We start from the raw sequence: 13,705 nt of genomic DNA on the forward strand, positions 1-13,705 counted from the left end.
AGGCCCATGGTCTCGGACGTGGAGGAGCTGACTTTCATTCTGCCTGCTTTATGCTCAGCAGCAAACTGCTCCAGTGCACGCTGGAGGTCATAGCCTGAAGAAGCCAACAGAACCACATCATCTGCAAAAAGCAAAAAGAAGATCCTAAATTTCCAAAATCAGACACCCTCCTCTCCATTGCTACACCTTGAGATCAGCGAGCAGCAGCCCTGGCAGAGTCCAATACTGGGAACAAGCTCGACTTTAAAACATGTGTGTTTCCATAGCTGAATTAGAAAAAAAATAATGCACTTGTGTTATTGCGCTTAGATTATTGTAATGCTCTCTTTACTGGGTTGGATAACTCTTCACTCTCATGTCTCCAAAATGCTGCAGCCAGACTTTTGACTTGTTCCAGAAAGCATTGGTAAAGAGTGCGCTGCTGTAGGGTAGATTGGGATGGTGGTCCCAGTAAAGTAAATGTAATTCTTGCTAGAATTTTTCAATAAAAGGTTAATTTAAAAAAAGACAAATAGTGGATATCGGTATCTGTTTTATTATGAAGTTGAAGCCATGTCTACATTTTACCACAAGCCATGTAAGGCACACAGAAAATAACATGACCTTAGTCTTAATTGGACTCAGGAGCAATCCAAGTTGTAATAGTTGAGACTGAAAGCTGTCAAAAGAGGACTGCAAGGACTCTAAAACAAGGACAGCTGATTTTGAATGGCAATAAATCACTGAATCATCAGCATAAAGATGTACAGCTGCACTTGTATCACCATGACTGAGACTGTTAATATAGATAGTAAAAAGTATCACTCCTAACACAGACTCCTGTGGAATCCCTTTAGAAATACTCATATAACTTGATGATTGACCACCATATTGTACATACTGTTCATGGCCAGTTAGGTCATTTAGCAACCAACCCATTGTCCAAAAGTTTTTGACACTAAATCCTATGATCAACCATTTCAAAGGATTTGGACAGACCTGTGAAGAGGGCAGCACAATAGTCCTTGGTATCAAGAGTTTCAACAGTATAATTTAGGACCTTCAGGGAGGCAATGTTGTTTTCTAAAACCGGACTGGTAGGTGATAAAATATCAATTCAATACAAATAATCTTTAATCTGTTTATTGATTATCTTTTCAAAGATATTTGCTTAAATACGCAATTTTTTAAATGGGTCTGTTATTATTCAATACGCTCAGATCTCCACCTTTTAATAAATAAAGGTGTATTTCTAAATGTCAGGGAGATTGTTTTTGGTGAATTGATAAATTACAAATATGTGTCACTGGTTCAGCTATAAGCCAGCTGCTAAATATAGGAAGTGTTGGGGTGGGGTTTGAATAATACATAAGAACCCTTTGCCTTTTTTATGAAAGCGGTATGTTTGCTTCCTAACTGACGGAAATTAAGCAAGTCAGTTTTTAACTTAGACTTCTTTGCTTTTGCCCAAAGCTGGTCTCTCTCATAAAGTAGGGTCTTTCATTCAGGAGTGAACCGCAGACTAACTTGATTTTTTTAACATAAACATGTTTATTGATAAAATGTTTGAAACTATTACAAAAATAAATCCATGCACAGTTAACATTGCCAGTAAAGAGGATACATTCCCAATTAAAATTATAGAGCTCCCAAATAAATGCCTGGTCCCTGAAAGTTCTGAGTTTTCTTTTTGTGATTACATTGGCCTTAGGTTTTGGCAGTTTTATGTCCCTTACAGCTCCAACAACACAGTGATCACATAGGTCATTAGCAAAGACCCCTGTGGCAGTATATTTATGTGGCACATCATCTGACACAGATCTTAACCAATCCCAGATTAAATTGCCTATCAATTAAATTTCCTTGAAGTGCACTTTAGAGAAGGTTTGAATTAGTAAATCCAGAGTGTTGCTGGAAGCAGATGGGGGCCTGTAACATCCACCGTCAGTTAAAGCCTGACCTCCAGGCAGACCAAGATTTAATGATCTCAAACATACTGAGACTTTACAAATATTGCTTCTCCGCCATCTGTTTTTGATGGTCTGTGCAGAATATATTGAACCCAGTGATTGCCACATCTTTGTCAGCTACAGACTTTGACAACCAAGTCTCAGAGACAACTACCGCATCAGTGTCAGATGAATTTGCACAAATTTGAACCATGTTCAATTTAGGAAGCATGCTACATGCATTTATATGCAAAATATGTAACCATGACATTTTTAACTCAGGAGGTGTATTACAAATAGGGCCAGGATTTGGTTGGATGCCAGACTAAAGTAAAAGCAAAGCAACCAAGCCCTTCCTTGTTAACTTTATAGTAGACAACTGACTACAGGTATTCCAACAGACTTTGAGTTTTGATTGTATGAGTAGGCACAGTCCTATGGCTACAGCAAATCTCCAGAATGTACAAAAAAAACAATTTGTACACCTAGTGAGAACAACATTTGTATGTTGCTGTCCAAAACTACCGTACTGGTATTTTTTTTAATGAAACTGCACAGCTTGGAGTTATTAACTGAGAATTAGTGTTTATTTTACCAAAATTATATCTATTCTTAACACTTAGTCAGTGAACATATCAGAAATACTGGAAGATTTCAGGAAATACTCGCTTATCACAGTTCAATTGTTGTAGAAATAGCAACTGCTCCAATAATAAACACAGCTCAATGGTAGATGTAACAAGAACCTCAGCCTGGTGATGAAGGCTGGTGGCCTGGAGTTTTCTGAGTGGTGGCGCTTGAGACCTGACTTGGCCAAAAACCTGCCAGAAGTCCAAAACTGCTTAAAATATCCAAACTGCTTAGTATTGTTAAGAATTTAGTGAGGATAGGTAAAATTATTCCATCAAGTAGATAAAACTTAAGGTTTTTGCTAAGGATTGGTCCAATTGTCTGTTGGTATTGTTTGAACTGTGGTTTGTCTTCAATCCAAAACCAATGAAAACCTGGAAACAAGAAAGTGGTTTTAGAGGTCAGCTGGGGAGTCATAATAACCTTGCCTGCAGGTTGAATTCTCACTTTATTTGTAAACACACATTTCAGTATTATGATTTAAGGCAGGACATACCAGCTGTGATGAATCCAACTAAACATGGCAGCGCAGCAGGAAGCATGCGTAGCTGCTGCTTTCATATCTGTTTTGTCAGAATCCACGATTTCTTCTTTAAAAGAAGAACAGCAAGAAGCGCCTTGATCAGCGTACACTTGTGGTTTCTCATGGCGCCTGCTGCTTACAACATTTTCATCTGATAGCGTGATTGGCTAAAACCAACCTTTGGTAGGCGGACACTAGGTGTGGCTTTGCCCAATCAGCACAGAGTTCTACTGAATGTTCCTCCTTTCCCCGACCGGATTCAATGGGAGCAGAGCCAGATGGAAAAATGTGCAGAACATGCAGCACATTATCAGTCTGGCTTAACAGGTTAGAACCATTATGGAAAGACACAAATAACACACTCCAACCAGACTTCCTTAAGGTAAACAGCTGCTGATGTCAGCCCATTTTGCTGAATGTGCTGTTAAGAAATTTAAACAGCATAACTTAGAAAATAAAACAGCAGTTTAGATTTCATTTCTTGACTTAAAAAGGGGGAATTAAAAAACATTGACTACAAATTCTTCAGGTTTGGACACACAAATCAGATGAATTGTTGAAATAGGTTGTAAACATCTGGATTCACTAGTGCAATTTAAAAATAAATTAATTAATAAATCAAACTTTGTGAGTCTTGTCATGTTTTTCACATGCTATGTTTTTTATTGCTATGTTTTTTTTTAGATCAGTGCTGTTTCTTCTCAGGTGGTTTTCAGTTTCAATATTAGCACACCTGACATCTTTGCTTGAGCCCCACCTGACAAATGTATGACACCAGGTGTCAAAGATATTTTCTGGTTTTGGGTTGCAAGTCTTGTTCTCCCACAGGTTTGACATCCTTAAAACTGGGAGTGTCAGAAGACACTGGAGTACACACACACACACACACACACACACACACACACACACACACACACACACACACATACAAAACCCATGAATGCTTTGAGAAGACCACTCAACACGGAAATCTCCTACCCCCAGTCGGGGGTTTCGTCCAGTTAAAGCAGAGTTCTGGTTACCAATGTCGTCTCATGCATGCTCAGTATGTTGGATAGTGTCACAGTTTCGGCGCAATGCCAATAAATGTCTACTGGCGCTGAATGCTTGATCAGGAGCTTTAAAGTCAATCACCTAATGCAATCGCAGAGGTTTCCATGGATGGAAAACATTTACGAATAGTAATAACAAACTTGGTAGCAGTGTTCAATAGCTAGATTCAAGAATGGCACAATGTCGGTTGGCTAGCTCAGACGGTTTTGTGATATGCTGCACTTCCTGTTGTTACTAAGCACAATGAGACAGCGTTAGATCCTGAAGGAACCCGCAGAAAATTGTTAAAATATCGCCTTTGGAAAGCAGAATGAGGTATAAACATGCACAATTGTGATTTGTGATAACAAATGTTATTTGTTTACTTAAGAAGCAGTAGAACGTCATTGGTTTATTTTTTTTAAAAACAAAACTGTGTATGCTGACGAGTTAAGGACACAATGTATTCTCGTTTTTTGTATGTGTGAACATTAATATGTTATTTTTATACAAAGGTTAAGCATGTCCAGCAATTATGTATTCTTGTATTTCATGCTACAGTTTTCATGGTGTCTATGACAAGAAAAGTAAAGATTAAACTCTACCCGTATGGAACTCCCTGCGTCTGGCTGTTAATTCCAAGAGGCCGCTACATAAGGTGCAACATTAAGAATTAATTTTTCATCATGAGGATTCAAAATCAGCAATTTTTACAGACGTGGATCCGTCTGACAAATAAGACCTAAACCATTTATCAATCATTTATCTGGATAGTGAAGAGGACTAAAAAAAATTCAGTGATTTTTACTAAAAGCAAACTTCATTTGTTAAATGTTGCTAAATAAATTCTAAATCATGTTCTTGTTGCTGAAAGGAAAATCTAGACACATTAAGAAATTTCTTGTGATACTGCTGTTTCTTTATTTTTAGCAGTAAAAACTGCAAAGGCTTCGCCAACATCAAACCCTGTGGATTAAGGATGGGATTTCACTCAGTGTGTGCAAGCAAAAATTGTTATGAGTATTTGCCGGTATTATAAAAGATAAATGCTTAGATTTATTATTAAAACAATATAGTGTGCATTAGGTATGTGCTCTACTTCAACGTAGGGATGGTTCTCTATAGCTGTGATAGCTATAGAGAACCATCCCTACGTTGAATTTCAACATCAAAAGCCTCTGAGGTAGAACTTTAATTTCATTACTATGTTGCAAAAGAGTGAAGGAAGGTTTTTGCCACTGTTTAAAGAAAATACTGCTTTACACAATTGGGAAATGAACCCGTTTAGATTCATCCAGTGTCTGAGTCATGGTTCAGAATTGTCCAAGAAACAGACTCAGTTTCTAGTTAAAGTTATCACTTCTTAAGCTCTCCAGCCTCTTCATTACATGCATCTTTTCAGTAGATTAACACAAATATTGACTCTGCAATCGACATCGAGATGCGATGAACAGAAGTTGCTGGAGTTCAAAGTGTGTTCAGAATGTGGTGGTTTAAAAACAGGTTTTTTGAAGGTTTGGTCAATGGGAGAGAAGTGAAATGGCACTGTGGAAAGCTGGAGGTTGTGGTCGGCATTGGTGATCTGTGTAGAAGCTTGACAGATCAAAGTTGAAGGGTGGACAGGCCAGGTGGTGATTGTAGCCAAGGATGCCAGCAGGGTTGGAGGAGCAGCGGTCAACTGGAGTCCCAGGAAGGCTCTTGGGACTCAAAACTGATTGTAGTGAGAGTTATTTTCTAGAGGAGTACTGGATGCCATGTTTCAGCATGGTGTACCTGAGACAGAGAACAAGGATTATTAGCGGAGGCGAACTAGGAACCATGGACCAACTTGCTCTTGGATCTGGTCAGGTACTGCTTTTGGTGAGCTAATGCTCGGACTCCTTCCGTCTGTCTCCAGCCGCCTTAAATGCTCCTCCAAATTCCCGTAGATGGGTAACACCTGTGGCTGGTGTCCATCTGTTGCACCCTCCTGGAGAGAGGTGAGAACACACACCACACAGAAATGCATACCTGACAACATGAAACATGACAGCAGGGATCCACTCTGCCTTGTATTAAGGTTTCAGGTTATGGCGGTGGCATATTAGTGGAAATATGCCACCGCCATAAAGAAATTTCCTTTAGTACTAGCTAAGAATTTTATTAAATGTCTCATCCTGTTTGAGCAATGTTGCTGTCAGTAGGGACCAACATCTCTAAAGAGTGTTTCTGAGGCCGTGTAGCATCACTGCCACAAAGAATTAAGGCAGTTCTGAAACAAAAGTTAGGTCCAACGTGAACAATATTAGTTATTTAGGGTAGGATGTACCTGTTCCTGAGAGTACAGGCAAGTGTAAATGATAATTTCTATTGTAATATTTGAAGAAATTTGGTCAAACTGATAATAAATAATGACCGAAAAAAACTGAATAAAAAATATTCCATGTACAGAGAATGTCAGATTATATTGGCATCAGAATAGATGGGTTTAATGTTGTTGTGGGGGTGAAAAGAAAATGTTGCACCATTGATATGGTTTAAATCACATGTAGTTGTGGTCAATGGAGGACTACCGGTGTCTGAAGGAAAGCAAAGTTCTGCACGACATTTTTTTTTTTTTTTGGGTCAGGCCCAAGGCTGTCTTTATAACGAGGTACAAACTGTTTCCATCCTGCACTGGTGGTGGATGTCCGCCAGTTCTCATGAAACACACAACCGAACTGTGACCTTGCAAAATTAACCTTGCTGGATTAGAGTCTGTTCTGCAAATGTTTGAAGGCAAAAACAAAAACAAAGCCTGGGGATCCTTTCCTCAGGCTTTGTTTTTCTGGGGCTCTGGTTTCCCCTGTGTATGCCTCGGCACCCCTGGTGGCTGCTCACAACCACTGCTGAGCATATTTCTAATGGGAAAACCTTACATATACAAGCACACGCTCAAACACACACACAGGTGCTTCGATCCAGGTACTTACAGATGCACTTCTATACAGATAAACCCTAGCTTTGGCTGCCATTAAATACAGCTTGTGTAAAATAATGCTATGTATTTTTCAATAATGTTATCTAAGGCTCAGCAGCAGACTCCGAGGATGTTATCTTCTGCTCTCTTTTTCCTCTGCTCTATTTTTGTCAAACTTGCTCCCATTAAATTTTTTACTTCATCTTTCTTTCTTCCTTCCTTTCTGTGAGGTTTGCAGACGGAGGCAGAAACCTTATGGACTTAAAAATGGCTAGTGAAGCACAGAATACACACCAAAAGGAAAAAAAAAAAAAAAAAAATCAGACTGGATCCAACAATTGTAGCACTCTCAATTTTATATCCATTTCCATAAAGGACTGTTCTTACATTCTGAGGTAGAAGGGCAGGGATTCTACTTTCCTCAATCACAGCAGTAGAACAACCCCCATGTTTAAACAACCCAGGTTTTAAAGCATCAGCCTGTACCATCTCTAATTAAAGGGGCCGAAACAGTTACAACATTTACATTTTCTTTCTGGGAAACAATCAACTAAATTAAACCTCTAGAGGAAAGCAAAACAAAAACCATTTACATTGAACTTGAACAAATTAAAGTTAAGCAATAATCTAAAGCATCCAAAACATCTCTCCTCCCTCTCAGTCAGTGTGGATTTCCCTTATGAGGCTGATTGAGAACACCAGGTCCTTGTCAGCACTGCTCATGGGTGCGCTTCCATGGCAACACCTGACCAGGTGACCTCAAAGAAAGAGAGAGTGGTGAGAACAAAAAATAAGTTCTTAAAGTTACATCAGTAAATGCATAGACTTAAACCTTACCCAAATACTCAATTATTAGAAAATGCATCTTTACATCACCTGTTGGTGAGGGGGTAAATCCCTCACACTTTTCTCTTTCTTTCTTTCTTTCTTTCTTTCTTTCTTTCTTTCTTTCTTTCTTTCTTTCTTTCTTTCTTTTTGAACTTTCTGTTTCTGTGTCCATTGAATTTGAAATAATCCCAAAATAATATCCAATAAATCTTTTTTGCACACCTGTGAAAGTAAATCTGTTGGGCTCTCTTTGGCACTAAGGAAGCAATTCTTAGTGCTACATGTGCCAAAAACGAAAAAGAAAAAGAGATCACACATGATGTCATTGTTAAAACCAGACCACCAATGATTGTTTGTTATTTCTACTTACGTAGCTAGTAGAAAAAAAAAATAGATCATATATTTTTTTTTCAAAGCCTTATATTTATTATTGGTTAAGTCAAATAAGAAACATAAACAAGAACATCTTTCTGTTTGGAACTGCAGAAGTCTACCTCAGGGTCTTGTTCTCAGTTCTGAGAACAAGGCCGCCTTCAGTGCCGATGCTTAAACGGCATTTCGTTAAAACGGTTTGACATACACGTAAATGTACTGTTTCTAAACATTTGGTTATTGTTTAACAATTGCAGGATCATCGTTTACAGGACAAGAGATGATTTCGACTCAATGACATGTCATGGCAAGGGTATTCTTCTGAAGTCTCAGTCAGTGTCTGGTATCAAGATCACAGACGGTATCTCCTCCAAATATTTGTTGGAGAGTGTGGCTTTCTTCCCAGCCATCCTTGTGTATCAAGTTAAACAAACCAGTCAAGGCCACCTCAGCAGGGATGACTTCAGAGGTCCTCAAGCTGGTTTTGCAAACAATAATGGTGCACGGGCTTGTGAAGAAAAACAGACAAAATAACATTTGTTTGGGCTTCCTTATAAAAACGCCGTCTCCGGGAAACATCACAACGAAGCGCTAGCAAAACACGCACTTCATAATGTCAGTCAGTTAGTTAAAGGTCAAACGTTGAAGCTTAACAGAACCGATGCCTGTGTGTTTCCTCGTTTCAGTGGAGAGCTTTACGTCCTCTTGTTGCTTCAGATGCCGTTTGAATTATTTGCTTGAACAAACAACTGAAATGACTTCTAAGTAAGTCACAACAGTTGACTCACACTTCTCCAAAAAGTCACTTGACTCATTGCAGCATTTAAAACCTACCCAAAAGGTGTTATGTACTCAGAGTCTTAACTAATCTAAGTTCCTCTTTGAAACCATGCAACGTGCACACAGTCCACCTGCATTATACAGCAAAAAAAAGGTCACTGCCATCTGCTTGTACAACAAAAGGCAACATGATAATTGGACATTTGTCACTTCCTTTATTCAAAATACTGATAGATAAGCAATAAACTCATGCGTCAATGGAACATGGTGTTCTATAGACACAATATGTCATGATGAGATAAAGTTAACGGAAAGGTTTTGCATGAATGGATTACATTTACTGAGCAAAGTGTACATTTTTGCTTACAAAATACCTGCTTTACAATAAAAGTGACATTTGCCAGTCTGTAGGGCCTGCCACTTTTACTGACACTCTGCTAAAGATGCATACATTTATTTTTAGAATATAATGATCTATTGTTGCAGTCATAGACATCATATACGTAGACACCTCGTCGGGCGGGTTCTGCCTATGCTGCGGATGTGTCAGAGCGTCCGCCATGTAGAATGTGACAAATCTGCAGTTAGTCTGAGTCACTTAAACAGTATCAGAGGGAGTTTAATCTCAGAACATACTTTATATTCATAATATTTTTATTTTTGTAATATTACCAGTTTATTTTCATATCCCTTTGGCTTCATTCTCCTGACTTTATACTCGTAAAGAATAAAAAAAAATAAAATAATCTAACCTGGCCCTATTACTCCAGGACTGAAATAGTTCTGCAAACCGTGACTATTCTGGAAATGTCCCCCCTTAATTATCATAATATGACGTTTTTCTCATAATATTACCACTTTTGTCTTTTTTTTTTTACTTTATTGTCCAAGGACTTTTTTTTCTCATATTAGTAACTTCCTCTTTAATACTCCCCAAAACGTCTGTTCCTAATCTGTGACTATATCAGAACTTAAAAGGTTCACATGTGACATGGTTTTATGAAGTAATGAAGACCACAATGGTTAGATTTAACCAATTGACTTTTATATTCATAAAACACACACACACACACACACACACACACACACACACACACACACACACATATATATATATATATATATATATATATATATATATATATATATATATATATATAACAGTTGGTACATTGCCATGCAGCACAGGAATGAGGTATCTTCTCTGATCGACATTCACTACAGCACAACTTCTTTCTGCCACATACAATATGGCGGTGACGTTGCCGTACGAACCCGCGCCCAAAGAGGCGTCTACGTATATGATGTCTATGGTTACAATAGCATTGTCACATGCAGATTTTATTTCTTCAAGAAGTAAAACAATTATTTTCTTTGTACTCCACTAGGTTGGTTTTGTTTTGTCTTTTTATGAGACTCTGATACAGACAGATGTAAACGCAGCAGAGACAACACGCAAAAACACATTTGGGATCTACACTCAGTCCGGCAGGCCATGGGAAATGTCTCCAAGGCTCACTGTTAGAAAACTGTGTGTGTGTGTGTGTGTGTGTGTGTGTGGCGGGGGGTGGGGTGGGGGGGCACCTTGCACTAACAAATTCTCCATAACAATGACTAAATTCTTGAGCAAAACTTGTCAGTCTTGTTCTGATTTAAGACTGGGAGATTCAACTTCCAGCAGAACAATGACCCAAAGTGTGATGTTAAAGCAACACTCCAGTGGTTTAGGGGTAAGCATTTATTTGTGTTGGAATGACCAATTCAAAGTCCAGACATCAATCTGATAGAGAATCTGTGGTTAGAGCAGTAGATCACTGTTCACGAGCTAAAACCATCCAACATGAAAGAGCTGGAGCAGTTTTGCCTTGAAGAATGGGCGATTATCCCAGAGGCAAGATGTGCCTCTGTAGAAATGAACACAAAGAAGAGCTGTTTAGCCAAACGCCTCCAAGCATGAAGTATGTAGTTTTTTTTTTTTTCCAGACAGCTTTTCTGAATAACCACAGCAAAAGATTAAGTCATTTATTCTATCAATGATTGCAATCAGATATCATATTTACAACAAAACAATAATGAACAATCAGATTTAGCTATTGAACTTAGATCTGTTCAAATGTTTTTAAATGACTTGATTTATTGCTTATTTACAGAAAAGACAGTTCTGCATCAAACAATGACATGCATCATTTATCTTAACACAGTGAGTCGGGTGGGTTGACTTTCAGCATGAGCGAACAGAGCCCCTTTTGTTATTAGAAAAAGCACCTAGTCTTCCAGATTGAGTAAGATGTGTGTGTGTGCAGTGTTCTTCTTGTGGACTCATAGTCCAGGAATCTTTGAAGTAAACAAACTTTTAATTAAACTGGTTGATCCAGAATTTGCTGTTGATCTGTATCAAGTTTTTACAGGCATCATTTTATAAACCACTGGAATCAGAAGCAACCTTCTGCCACTGATCATGAATGATAAATGTGTTGCATGTACAGGTCTCCCCCTGGAGACAATCATTTTAGCTGCATCTTTACTGGCTCCAGTCAATCTATATATACTCCACAGTGATGTCAAATTTGCCATGCATGTATCGAACTAAATCTAAGATTAATCAGGAAAAAAGTCTAAATTCTTACAAGCAGCAATGGTATTTTGACATGAATGCAAATTTTGCCCCCCAAAAAGCTTGAAATTCAATCAAAACTTTTTGGTGCCTCATATTAACACTGTGGTGAAAATTCACAGAGTTTCTTAGAACAGTTCTGAAAAAATAAAAATTAAGGAAATGAGAAGGACACCAAAAGGGAATCCCTTGCTGTGACCGCAAATCTACTGTCAGCTTGTTTTGGACACTGCAGGATCAAAGTTGAACAACCTGCTTTGTTTCATGCATAATCACGCATTTAAAACAACTACCAACAGACAATTGTTCTTCCTTCTGCTTTGTTTGAATAACAGTTAATTCAATTTCCTCTACAGTGTCATTTTGTGTTATAAGACTTAATCATAAGTAACAGTTTCCATGACTGTCAGTAAAGTTATGGGGTGGGTTGGAATTACTCTGTTCCTGCTTCCAAAACATTTAAGAGAAAAGGTGCTGATATATTCATATATATATATATATATATATATATATATATATATATATATATATATATTTTTTTTTTTTTTTTTTTTTTTTTTTTTACCCAGGTTTTAGCTAATCAGTGGCTTGGGACATACAGGTGGTGTGCATATAAGATGTGAAATACTGAACTCAGGACAGGACAAAACACCATACCAGTAAAACCTGTTTGGAAAGGCTGCAAGGGGAAAAAAAACCTTCCCTCTTAAGAGTATTCCACAAGTCAAAGCAACTTTATTTATAATATAAAGCAATTTAAAAACAGCAGGCACTGACCAATAATGTATCTGAATAACCCACAAGATTATATGCCACAAACCTCACACCGAGTGCCAGGCATGATGAAGGGAGGATAATTTGGGCATGTTTTACTGCCACTGATTCCAGAGCACCTTGAGGGGATTTAGACTGAAGCGATGCATGTAATACTGTAGGCTCTGACATAAGGCCGTCTGACTGACGGCTACAAAGGAAAGGGAATTGCTTGGAAAGGAAAAAGGAAACCAAGATGTTGCAACAGCCCAAGATACAGACCAAACCTCCGAAACATTGAAATGTCATGGTTAAAGTTTGACAGAGCTATGAAGAAATCAAACCTCAGTGCACAGAAGCATTCGTGTAAAGGAAGTTGGCCCAAAACATCGTGACTGACGAGATCAGACAGGGAATTCCTTATTGAGGAGGATCTTTTAGATTACAGTTGCTCATGGATGCTCTACAAACGATGAATGTGCTATAAGTTGGGAACTCTCCTTTGTGGCTTTGACTATATGTGGTTTTAAGGGGGGTGAGGAGGTGTGTGTGTGTGTGTGGGGGGGGGGGTAGTAGGAAAGAACTCACAGGCAATTTTAAAAGAAATGCATTGCGTAAGATTACAAACACGAAGATGAAACAGTTAAAATGCTTCATAACCATTTTCTGTTTTATAACTCTGTACCTGAGCTTGGAGATCATGGACTCTTTATTGAATGGGGAAAACTTATATCTCTGTAAAAAAAACAAAGAAACAAAGCAACACAAAAGCAGTTGAGATACTAAAGATAAAGTATCTCAACGGAGAAGGTCGGGCGACCTAAGTAAAGATCCTAAAATTCAACCACCACCACCCAATCCCTTCCTATTAGAACAGGAATGTGCTTGTTGGTTGTTGGAGGTCACTGACCGAGGTGGAGTAATTCCAGCAAGTGAAAATGAACTGCATTAACCTGCACAAACAGTTGATTATATACTGTAGAAAAGGGTTCTTTCTGTTTATTTACCCTTCCATCTCATCTCTAAAGGAAGATTAAACCTCAGCAAAGTAATTTTAACCGTAAGCAAGAATTACTCACTTACATGATTTGAAAAGGCTTTAATACAGCTTATAATGCACCCACATGTTGTTTGAAGCTTGGACAGTGCTGCCAAAAATCGACTTTACGGCCTAAAAATAAATGATTGAGAGACGAAAAAGGAACTAGTCTTAGGATAAACTGCCAGCACAAGAGTTCTGAATAGATAGGTTAATAGATTTGGAAACAGTTCATTACTTTAACTTTAGTGTTTCTAAATTATTCAGA

This window comes from Fundulus heteroclitus, chromosome 13 (genome assembly GCF_011125445.2).
Source record: "Fundulus heteroclitus isolate FHET01 chromosome 13, MU-UCD_Fhet_4.1, whole genome shotgun sequence".
Lineage (NCBI taxonomy): Eukaryota > Metazoa > Chordata > Actinopteri > Cyprinodontiformes > Fundulidae > Fundulus > Fundulus heteroclitus.